Raw genomic sequence first — 12,278 nt, forward strand, 5'->3', positions numbered from 1 at the left:
CAGAATGAGAGAGGGAGGAAAAACGTGAGCGGAAGTGTGTAAAAAGACTGGGCTAAGTCCTGAAAGCCTAAACTATCCCCCCTAAGAGCCTATACAGCAAATATTAGAAGAGGGAGTGATTTCACCATCTTCAATTGATGGACAAACACACAAGGAGAGAGAAGAGGACGAAAGGGCAAGAAAAACTCACTCACTGTACAGGGGACAGAGAGAATTAAAGTGAGCAAAGAGAGGGCTAGGAGGAGGAGAAGTGGTCAGGAATAGCAAAAAAAAAACAAAAAAAACAGTATGGATGGAGAACAAACATAACCTGACAGTAGTTGTGTAAAATAAACAGGAAAGAAAACATTGAACACCATTTCAATTCTCCATGCTGGCTTAATTCAAACTGATCCATTGGCATCGATTCAAGCTGGCAAGGTAGCGCCCAATGCCTAGACTCATCAGCTTAAACATGCAGGCAAACGTGTCATTAGAAAGCACTCAGGATGGAGACATTTTTAGAATGACATTAACCAATTTCTCATTTCATAGGACAGCGTGAAAAGAACATCAGACATTCATCACAATTGTCCCTGTGTTGTCGTCAGGTTGTCCACACCTTCAGTATTTTATGCGAGTGTGTGATCATTTATCTAAGCCTGTTAAAATGGTTTGAGCAGTTACCATGTTAAGATGAGAACATTTCTCCTCATTCACGGTTAAAAGTGTGAGGGTGCATGGCAGGAGATCTTCGTGCTAAGCATGATGAGAGAGAAGTGTTTGAACTACAAAGAGAGCGGTGGTTCTCTCACTACAGCATGTCTCTAAATGAAGACATGGAAGAGACAATACACACAAACATGAAGTAATTGGAAAGAAATGCTTTCTCTACACATTGGGGATGATTCAGGAGGGTCGACTGACTCTATACTTGCGGCGGTACTCTCACATACTGTATCAGCAGTACTAGTATTCCCTTTTATTCAAGTCTTCCCCTTCCCCTTTTATTCAATACTTCATTGAAATTGTTCAAAAGTGACAGTAAAAACTTTTACAATGTTCAATTAATTTATATTTTAAAGTCAGCAGTCTTTTTTGACCGTCTTTTCTTCCCTATTGTGACGCATATCTGAGTGAGCTTCTCAAACAAGAAAAACCGTAGGGCATTTTTAATTGGATCGGGGTTTGCTACGTGGATCTCATGTGAGTGCCAGTTGCTTTGGCACCAAAAAACACGTCATCAGAGAAGAAAAGATGCAAGAAGGAGAGGAAGTTATTTTGATAAAAGATTATGAGGGCACAGAAATAATGGATAAATCATTTTTAATAAATACTGCAATATTCCATAAAAAATTGGAGAATAAGGAATTGACAATTTTGATTTCATGGTGACTTTAAACAAATGTTGTTTAAACTCTATTCATCAACAAATCAAAAAAGGCATCACAGCTCCCACTGAAATATTAAGCAGCATATCCAACACTATCTCACGACAAATTCGTACGAATTCGACGCATGATTAAAAAGTGTCTAATTCGTACTAATTCGTACGACCTCACTCGTACTAATTCGTACGATTTGTCTAAACCCACGTGATGGTTAAGTTTAGGGGCGGGGTAAGGGGTAGGTCATTCGTACGAATTCATACGAATTGGCCAATTCGTAAAATATGTACGATTTAGCTAAATCGTATTAATTCGTACCAGTGAGGTCGTATGAATTGTTACGAATTAGCCACTTTTTAATCATTCGTCGAATTCGTACGACTTGGTCGTGAGATCGGGTTGGCATATCAGTATCAGAGAGATTTCTGAAAGATAAATGACACTGAAGTCTAGAGTACTGATGCTGAAAATTCAGCTTTGCCATAAAGGGAATTCAATATTTTTTTTAAAACAGAAAATAGTTATTTTAAATTGTAATAATATTTTACAATATTAGTTTTTACTATAGGCCTATTGTTAATCAAATAAATGCAGCCTTGGTGAGCATTTTTTCTGTATGTGTGTGTATATATATATATTCTCTGGACACGTTCATGTGTATGCATGAGATAGAGAGGGCAATGCAGATGAAGGGAGAGGCCAGGTTTTCCGGAGCATTGAGCAGAAGGAAGTCAGTGCCGTTCTAGTTTCCCAATTTATCAATGGCCCGTTCAATGTGGCTAATTTTAACTCCGTTTGTGTGCCTTTGTCTGATTATCCACTCTGTCATCCCATCTCATATCCCCCCGAAGCGAACACACTCACACTACACCGGAGAGACTCAGTGTTTATGTGTATGTGTGTGTGTTTGGGTAAGAAGGAGAGAGAGAGAGAGTGTGGGAAAAGAGAGCGTGTGACAGTTGTGACAACGTGTGACTGAGACAGAGATGTTTTATTACAAGCTACACCGTTCTGCCCCAATATCTGTGGCGGGAAAACATATTTGAGAGCTTTTGTTTCTCAGCCTATTTGCAAATTAATAGTTTTTATGCTGTTACGCATCAATTACATTTTTTTTGTGAGAAATAATATACAGTTTAGTCTTTACAATAAATAATTTTCTCTCCATTTTCTCCACTGCAGTTTTTTTTTTCTAGTTTTAAGCATAAATCTTACCAAAGATAGTCATTTATAACGTACTCTGAAAAACAAGTCTTATTAGTTTTAAGAATATCTTATAATTTTACTGGAAAATAAGACTTTAATCAAGTCTAAATATTGTCTTTATACTAACTCATGTTCTTCATTTTTATCAGCTGGTAGAGCTAATTAAACAGTAGGTTTTTGGCTTCTTAACAAATTATATTTCCCTCCCCCATGTTCTCTATCTTTCTCTCTCTACATAACTAGAAATACATATATCATGTAATTACGGGTGACCGTAAAGACCTGCAACAATTTCCCTCTTCTGTGCAGACAGAGTATCAGAGGAGGATAAACACAAGAAATAAAGGCTTCTAATAATAGATTCAGCAGATAATGGCAGGGGAGAGTCCCAAACCAAATCCACACACACTCCCTATGCAATGACACACGCTGCTGCTGCCTCAAGATCGCTTCACATCTGTGCTGAGGATAGAATGTTTCCTTGTGTGCCACTTCTATAGCCTGAGAGATGAGGAGTTTGCCATCTACTTGAGGGGCATTCAGTGGGCTGTCTGTGGGCGGAGAACAATCTGTAGCAGAAACTATGATTAAGGAAATCGCCTGAACGTACCTGGACTACTTATTGTATGCAATATTCACAACTTTTTATATTAAATATTAAAGGGTTAGTTCACCCCAAAATGAAAATTAAGTCATTAATTACTCACCCCCATGCTGTTCCAACCCCGTAAGACCTTCGTTCATCTTCGGAACACAAATAAAGATATTTTTGATTGAATCTGAGAGCTGGATCAGTCCTAGATAGACTGCCTTAGGGACTGGCTCTTGACCGCCCATAAAGTCATTAAAGAAAAGGTTTAAATATTCCATGTGCCTACAGCGGCTCAATTATTAGTTTATCAAGCGACGAGACTACTTTTTGTGCGGAAAAAACATAAATAACGACTTAATTCGACTATTCTATTACTTCCTTATGGGCGCATGCGCGAGAACTGAGACAACGTTCTTCTCCTTCGACTACTTTTTGTTACCGGCTGCTCCGCTTAGGAGTTTTACCGCCACCTACCGTATAAAATGATGATCCATATATAAGGCGCTCCGGATTATAAGGAACACTGTCGTTTTTTTAGAAGATTAAAGGCTTTTAAGTGCACCTTATAGTGCGTAAAATACGCTAATTGAAAAGCGTATGTACAGCGCGCATCTTCCTCTGCTTGTAAACAGAAAGTTTTGCGCTTCCAGCTATATCAGCACATCATCTTATACGGTAGGGGGCGGTAAAACTCCTAAGCGGTGAGCAGCCGGTAACAAAAAGTAGTCGAAGGAGAAGAACGTTGTCTCAGTTCTTGCGCATGCGCCCATAAGGAAGTAATAGAATAGTCGAATTAAGTCGTTATTTATGTTTTTTTTCGCACAAAAAGTAGTCTCGTCGCTTGATAAACTTATAATTGAGCCGCTGTAGGCACATGGAATATTTAAACCTTTTCTTTGATGACTTTATGGGCCATCAAGAGCCAGTCCCTTAGGCATCCTATGTAGGACTGATCCAGCTCTCAGATTCAATCAAAAATATCTTTATTTGTGTTCCGAAGATGAACGAAGGTCTTACGGGGTTGGTACAGCATGGGGGTGAGTAATTAATGACTTAATTTTCATTTTTGGGTGAACTAACCCTTTAATCTTGGGTAAATGGCATGCACTGAATAAACAATGAATGAAAAAAAATCTCACTCAAAATCTCACACTGCTTCGAACAGGTATTTCCATATAACCTTTTCCCCCCCATTTTCATTTCCATGCACTTACATTTAATGAACACCAAAGCTTTGAAAATGTTTCAAAGCATCATAAAAGTGGACTGTTATGCAATAGATTAAGCTGTTATTCACTAAAGATTTGCTCTATGCTCTCCTTGCCATGTTTGTGGATATAGGAACAAGTTGAGTCAGATCAGTTTCAATGAATCATTGAAGCGCATCAGAAAACCCTGGCTGAATGTGAATAACAAAGTGAATATACTGATCTAGATTTTGTTCTGTTCTAACACAGAACACATACGACTTGGGTTATAGTGCACTAGTCATGTGGACTACATTCATCAAGTTTTTTTTTCTGGAGCTACAGTTCAGTCTAATTGCATGGAAAAGAGTGGCTGGCTTAATATTCAATATTCCACGTTTTATGCTTCACAGAATGAAAAGTCCGAAAAACATGAAATGACATGATAATTGACTATTGAAATTTCATTACTTAAAGCCTATTCATTATACAAGTATTTTAATGCATTAATTATGCTTTGTAATGCAACTTATAAAGTGTTGTATGGTCACATGAATCATTCTAACCACAGATTACAACATACTACACCTTTAGAAAGCACAATGATTTAAAAACATGATAAACAACCAATTTTAGATTTTCCAAACGTTATAATGCATCTTAAAGGGTTAGTTCACCCAAAAATGAAAATTAAGTCATTAATTACTCACCCCCATGCTGTTCCAACCCCGTAAGACCTTCGTTCATCTTCGGAACACAAATAAAGATATTTTTGATTGAATCTGAGAGCTGGATCAGTCCTAGATAGACTGCCTAAGGGACTGGCTCTTGACGGCCCATAAAGTCATTAAAGAAAAGGTTTAAATATTCCATGTGCCTACAGCGGCTCAATTATAAGTTTATCAAGCGACGAGACTACTTTTTGTGCGAAAAAAACATAAATAACGACTTTATTCCACTATTCCATTACTTCCTTTTGGGCGCATGCACGAGAACTGAGACGAGGACGTTCTCATTCGACTACTTCTTGTTACCGGCTGCTCACCGCTTAGGAGTTTTACCGGCACCTACCGTATAAAATGATGATCCATATATAAGGCGCTCCGGATTATAAGGAACACTGTCGTTTTTTGAGAAGATTAAAGGCTTTTAAGTGCACCTTATAGTGCGTAAAATACGCTAATTGAAAAGCGTATGTACAGCGCGCATCTTCCTCTGCTTGTAAACAGAAAGTTTTGCGTTTCCAGCTATATCAGCACATCATCTTATACGGTAGGGGGCGGTAAAACTCCTAAGCGGTGAGCAGCCGGTAACAAGAAGTAGACGAATGAGAACGTCCTCGTCGCAGTTCTTGCGCATGCGCCCATAAGGAAGTAATGGAATAGTGGAATAAAGTCGTTATTTATGTTTTTTTCGCACAAAAAGTAGTCTCGTCACTTGATAAACTTATAATTGAGCCGCTGTAGGCACATGGAATATTTAAACCTTTTCTTTAATGACTTTATGGGCCGTCAAGAGCCAGTCCCTTAGGCAGTCTATGGAGGACTGATCCAGCTCTCAGATTCAATCAAAAATATCTTTATTTGTGTTCCGAAGATGAACGAAGGTCTTACGGGGTTGGAACAGCATGGGGGTGAGTAATTAATGACTTAATTTTCATTTTTGGGTGAACTAACCCTTTAACTTTGGTTACAATTATTTATGAAAAGATTGAATGCATTATAAAATACATTATGAATACCTTTGTAATACATTATACATAAAGACTTTCACGAGTTCACAATTAGAGGGGGAAAGTTTAATGCATATTTGGCGTGCTGTCCAGGGGGAGGGCTCCGAGCTCGGAGTTCGGCCTGAATCCAGAGTACTCCCCCCATGTAAGTAGTTAGGACTAGAAGTGTGGGGAAGGGGCGGTGGACGGATGCTGCTAAACTGTAAATGGATTGAGGTGAGACTGCCGAGTCTACACCAATCATCATTGATTGTTGAGTGCTCTCCACCCGTGTTAATTATCTAAATGTGCTCCTCCCAAACTTTGTGTTCTCGATATTTCATTTTGGGAGAACTATCCCTTTAACAACGAATTCTGCATGCATTGCATATGCTCACAAGAAAGAACGACAAAAACAGTGAACAGAAAAGCAAACCAATGTGGCATTTAAGAGAAAAATCACATGAGAGTTGCCATGCTTGCAGATCAGTCCGTTAGCCCTGCTGGGAGAGCAAGTCTGCATGCATGCCAATGTATGTGGGTGGGTGTATTTCAGGGAGTGACATACTGCATATCGGTCTTTTCCCTTTAAAATAAAGAGAACAAACATGTAATACTCTGCACGAGGATTCTGATTTATATTCTCTTGTAATTCTATCATTATGATGATCTCTTTCTGTGCCAAGCTCTTTCTCCTACACCAACACACATATATTTCCAGAAAAACTTACTACCTACTGATGCATTAGCATGCACCTCCTGTTTTAATCAAACCTCAGCATATGTCTCTTTAATGGAGAATCAGATTGCCCTATATGAAAACACACGCCGTTGCAGATAAAATACAGATAATGAGCAACACCAACCTAGCTTGATGTCCATCATTCACTGCCTACAGCAGATACAGCATAATCACTATAAGTCGCCTGTTTCCCAAAAGCTCATATTTAAAGATCTGAATGGTTCAACTTTGAATGGCTACTCTTAAAACCCTCTTCAGGATCCATTCAGCTCTCATCCTCTGCACATTTTAACCAGTCTCCCGTTCCATGCATCACCCCGGCACAGGCGTGAATAGAAATAAGCCCCACTTACTGTCTTACTGTGGTTGCCTGTATTTGTAGATCCCTCCTTTGTAAATGGAGAGAATGACAGCAGTTATAAACGAAGGAGAAAATCCAGCAGCTGGTAAAGAAACGGGGGAAATACAACAACGACAAAAAGAGAAGGAAAGGAGATAGAGAAGGCAGATAAAGCAACAAAAAAAAGGAAAGAAAAATGAAATGGAGGAAAATAAATCACCGTGGCAACAATTAGGCCTTTGGAAATTACATTTTAGAGTGTGTCCTGCGAGCCGGTGAGCGCTGGGAGCCAAAGCATATCCTCAGCGGGCAGACACCGCTCCAGTGGCCGTGCAATAGTAACACTTCTATTTCCTCCGTTCTGACAATCGATCTCACCCTCTCTCTCTCTCTCCCTCCTCCCTCCTTTTCTCCCTGCCACGTTCAAACAACCCCAATCACTCGTACTCTTTCAGCTGGTTGGTTGGCTTCCTTCCTCTCTCATCCTCTTGTTTCCCTCCCTCCATACCTGCCTTTCTCTCTCTCTCTATTGCTTTTGCCCCTCCCCCTCTCCTCCGCTGTCTTCTCCATCAGAACCCAGATACAAGGCAGACCCCTCCTTCCTGCACTCTTTCTCTCCAGCTTTCTTTGATGTTGTGAGGAGTTGTCGACTCTTAGCTGAGGACAAAGAGGAGACGACTTTGATAGCGGTTGCTGAGAATGGCATGAAAGTAGGAGAGAGATGAAAAAAATACAGTTGGCTACACACATTCCGCACAAAGCAATAATGTGAACTCTGGCTAAATTTATTAAATAGAAGACAATAAAAACCCAGTAGCTGTGTGGGGCAAAAATGACTGAGGAAGACACGGTAAATTAATAATGAATTAAAGATAATAATTAATAGTAGATATTATAGATGGGATAAAGAGGTTCATTTGTTGAGGGAGGGGTGTAAATACATTTTCCATGCCCATTGGATCAGATTGCCTAATTATTAATGAAGAGAAAATATATTCAAAAGCACCAAAAACTGCCACATATATTGTTTCATATATTGTAAAAATTGGATTTCAATTAGGTAGATTTTCAATATAAAAAATATTTAAATAAAATAACATAAATTGATTGAAATTCTTATAACCCCAATGGACGCAACAAGACTTTACTTTTTCTTTCAAAAACTTTCAAAGGTTTTAAAAGCTTCACAGACACGGATCTGGGTAGAAAAAGTAATAACTTTCGTAATGTTAACTTCATCACATTATGAAACAAATGGCCACAATTATTGGTACCCCTAGATTTCTTTACGAGTAAAATATCTCTGAAATATATTCCCATTAATGTTTACCTTTTTTAGCAACAAGAACAAGAAAATGTCCAGCCATGACTTCTTGTTTCACAGTTCAGAGTTTAAATATGAGGAAACAAAAAGGCCAAATCCCCTTAATCATACATCACAATGAGTAAAACCAAAGAATATAGCTCTAGTGTGCATCAAAAGATTGTTGAGCATCACAAAATAGAAAGTGGCTGTAAGAAAATATAGCTAAAGAATTGAAAATCCCCATTTTGACCATCAGGGCAATAATTAAGAAATTCCAAATAACTAAAGATGTTACGAATCTGCCAGGAAGAGAACAGTGCGTCTATATTGCCCAAATGGGGCGTTGGTTGGATCTTCCATTAGGACAACAATCCAAAACAAACATCAAAATCATTGTCCTGACCTGATGAGTAGTTCCTGAACTGAAGAGAAGAAGCACCAACATGGATCTGGGAATCTGTAGGATCTGGAGATATTCTGAATGGAGGAATGGTCTCTGATCTCTGGTCAGGTGTTCTCCAAACTCATCAGGCATTATAGGAGGAGACTCAGATCTGTTATCTTGGCAAAAGGAGATAAAGGGTATGAATAATTGTGGCCAATGTGTTTTGGAGAAAAACATTTATTTTATAATGTAATTTCCCCACAACTTTCAATTCTTTTACTTCAATGAAAGGTTAGATTTTTGAAAGTTTTTGAACGAAAGATCAAAAGTATAAACGATGCAGATTTATTTTTTACAGCCAGTTTTGATCATATTTACCAGGGGTGCCATTAATTCTGAGCATGACTGTTTGTCTGTGACTTGTATGTTCACTGGCTTAAATGAGCATGAAGTTTGTGTTGTCACGCGTGAAGGGGTGATTACATGTGCGTGAGAGATCCGATTCATTGGATGATCACGATTCATGACTGAAAATCTAAATGTGTGACAAGACAACTATAAAATAGTTTGACATGGATTGTTTGCAAAACTGATGATTCACAACAAATGCTCTCTGTGGTCAAGCAGTTCAGTAGCGGACATATGATATTCAATACTGCACCTTTTCCCTGCTATTGTCACAATAAAAATCTTTCTCCACTGCAAACGTTTGTCTTTACAACAGCTCCATCACTTCCTTTCATGTATCCTGCTACTAGGATAATATTTCTCAGGAAGTCCGTCTATGGTTCTTCCTTCAACAGTAACTCAATCGTGCTTTTAACTTCCATCTACAAAATCCTTGCTCCATTTTCATCCATTGTTCTTATCAAGCTTTTAGCACTCCTACCATTTACCTTGCTTTATAGCACTAGGTGCTTTGTCTCTGAAAGTCCTCATACATCTTTCCTTATACTCATCCATTATCTCTCTACAAGCAGATTCTTTTAACCCATCTTCTTCCTCTGACTGATTTATAACACTCCCTTCTTGTCTCCCTTTTTGTTTCATCACACAACTGTTCCTCATAAGCTGTTTTACACCAGTGGCTCTAATGTAGAAAAGTCAGACTACCATCTTAGTCCGTTACATCCAAGCTCTTAAAACTTAAACCCCCACTAAGATCTCCTCCAAGCCACATTCAAAAAGACTTCATGAACTGGCTTTTTAAATTTTATTATATTGTTGACTGAGGTCAACTTGGTTTTTGCATTCAAAAACATCAAAATGAATAAGTAATAGGCTATTGTGTACCAAAGTTTTGAGCCTTCCTTAAAAACGCTCGGTTTTTAAGTGAAGACTTGGAAGTAAACGCCCACTGCTGTGAATGGATGACAGTTTTGGATATTATAATGAGTTTGAACTCACCCGTTGATGCACTTGGGGGAAATTGTTTTGAAAACGTCCAATGTTGTACAATGGCAACCGGAATGATATTCGACCCAGAGTCCGTGTGTTGCACAATTCCTGTCAGATCCAGACGGCACAGCACCGTTCTTTACTCTTAATCGGTCTGCAAATCCAGTCTTGTTGACAAAACAATCCTGTGAAATGAAGTGAAATGAAGCGAACAGACGGACAATGTTTTAACCTCATCAGCTGGAACATCATTGAAAATAAAGTTAAAAGGATTATACCGGCCATGTTGAAGTAGGAGTTGATCTTCTCCTGCAGGGGTGGTGCTTTATCCTCTTTGACGTCATAGTTCCCCACTTTGAAAAACGAGTCGTTTGCAGAGACTGGTGTCAATAAAAGCTTTTATTGGACTAACAAGGACATTTTCAGTTCTGAAACTTACAGGATATTCTTATAATGTCATGACCTCTTAGATGTCAAAAGCTCAAGGAAATTTTGATTTCTTAGTTCATCAGCCCTTAATATCATTGAGTTTATGTAATTGTATTACATCAACGCCAAAGGCTTTTGATAATACGGTCTCCATAAATGGTATACCGTGCTAATGTTACCATTTTGGACCTCTGTTCAGTGAGGAAAAAATAATAAAAAGATTTAAAAATAAAATAAGATAATATGGTCTCCAGCAAAAATAGACAAAAAAAAAATATACATTTTATCTTAAAAGTTAGAAATATTACATATTTTGGAATGGGTGTAGAAACTTAACATTGAACTGTACTAGTGACAGAACAAGCATAACAGACGGATGGACATTGGAGTTACCATGAGAGAACACCTAGAAAGGCTCATTTTGTCAATCTAAACTAAATCTTACGTGTACAGGAACATGAAATCCCAACCCGATCTCACGGGAATTCGTACGAATTTTACGAGGTGGCTAATTCGTAACAATTTGTAATCCCATCTTTTCCACATTACATCAGATGGTGAGATGCCGAAATTTGAACAATGTGTAATTATTTTCAACGCATTCTCACCCCAAGGCGTCACCTTTGACCATGCTTCAATATTTGACGTTTTAGGCGCCCTTTAGCGTCACTTACATGACGCGATCCTACAGCGTCATCTAACTGACGCTAAAGGAGAGCGTCAGTTAGAGGACGCGGTTAGGTTTAGGTGTGGGGGTAGGGTACACGCGATCCTAGGGCGTCATCTTACTGACGCTAAAGGGCGCCTAAAGCGTCAGATATTGAAGCATGTCCAAATGCTTCCCAAGGCGTCAGTTAAGTGACGCCTTGGGGGTGAGAATGGGCTGTTATTTTACGTAGCAGCTACAACAGTTCTCTTACGTGACATGCAGAAATCCAAATACATGCTTGTCAAATGTGCACCATCAACTGCACACGCCTATTCAACTTGATAAACGGGCATTGAAAAAATCCTAAATTAAAAGCATATTAACTTTGCTGTGGTCCTTAAATGTGCAAACCCAAAGAAACATTCAAGTTCATTTTGCCATTCTAAACTCAATGTTTAGTATCATTATGTGTACAGGAAGGTGGGAGGAAGGGAGGGAGGGAGGATGGCTCAGTGTGGGAAAGGATTACTGAATAATTCAAAAAGAGAAGAAAGCACATATGAATCAAGCAGGCTAGTGCCTGTTTCACACACAAGCACTTTAAAATGGAGGATGCTACTGTACATCTCTTTTGTTGCACAAATCCAGCTGTAATATTTGCCAATAAGGAAGGCAGTGAAGCAGCATTAATTGCATGTTGAAGTCTTTCTTCACCTGCAGCATTAACAACTAAAGACTGAGGTTTATGCATTATTACATCTGCACTAAGAAACGTACGGCGCTAGAGTAAGGCTTTTGGATTATACAGTGTTTTCCGCAGTGCCTCAAAGGTTCAGCTTTTTACCGCCTCACTCTCGATCCACTGCCTTGCTGCCTGTCCTCGTTATGAAAAAAGCTGTTCCACTTGGCTTCAGTTAACCCTCTGCTGACTGTTGAGGAAAGAGAAAATGGGTCATGAGTGGGGAA

At 38.9% G+C, this 12,278-nt stretch overlaps 1 protein-coding gene across 4 annotated transcripts in view; it reads right to left on the reverse strand.

Annotated features, from left to right (window-relative positions):
- shank1 (SH3 and multiple ankyrin repeat domains 1) overlaps positions 1 to 7,588 on the reverse strand; it is a 91,309-nt gene extending 83,721 nt beyond the window's left edge. For 2 of the 4 annotated variants that reach the window (XM_089128527.1, XM_089128524.1), the window contains exons 1-2: positions 7,396 to 7,588; positions 7,159 to 7,248 (exon numbers count right to left, since the gene is read on the reverse strand). The gene's annotated coding sequence lies outside the window, so the exon portion shown is untranslated. The remainder of the gene's footprint in view (positions 1 to 7,158; positions 7,249 to 7,395) is intronic. The other 2 variants (XM_089128525.1, XM_089128526.1) reach the window with 2 other exon arrangements.
- Between the last annotated feature and the right edge of the window lie 4,690 nt (positions 7,589 to 12,278).

This window comes from Pimephales promelas, chromosome 3 (assembly GCF_988280905.1).
Source record: "Pimephales promelas chromosome 3, fPimPro1.hap1.1, whole genome shotgun sequence".
Lineage (NCBI taxonomy): Eukaryota > Metazoa > Chordata > Actinopteri > Cypriniformes > Leuciscidae > Pimephales > Pimephales promelas.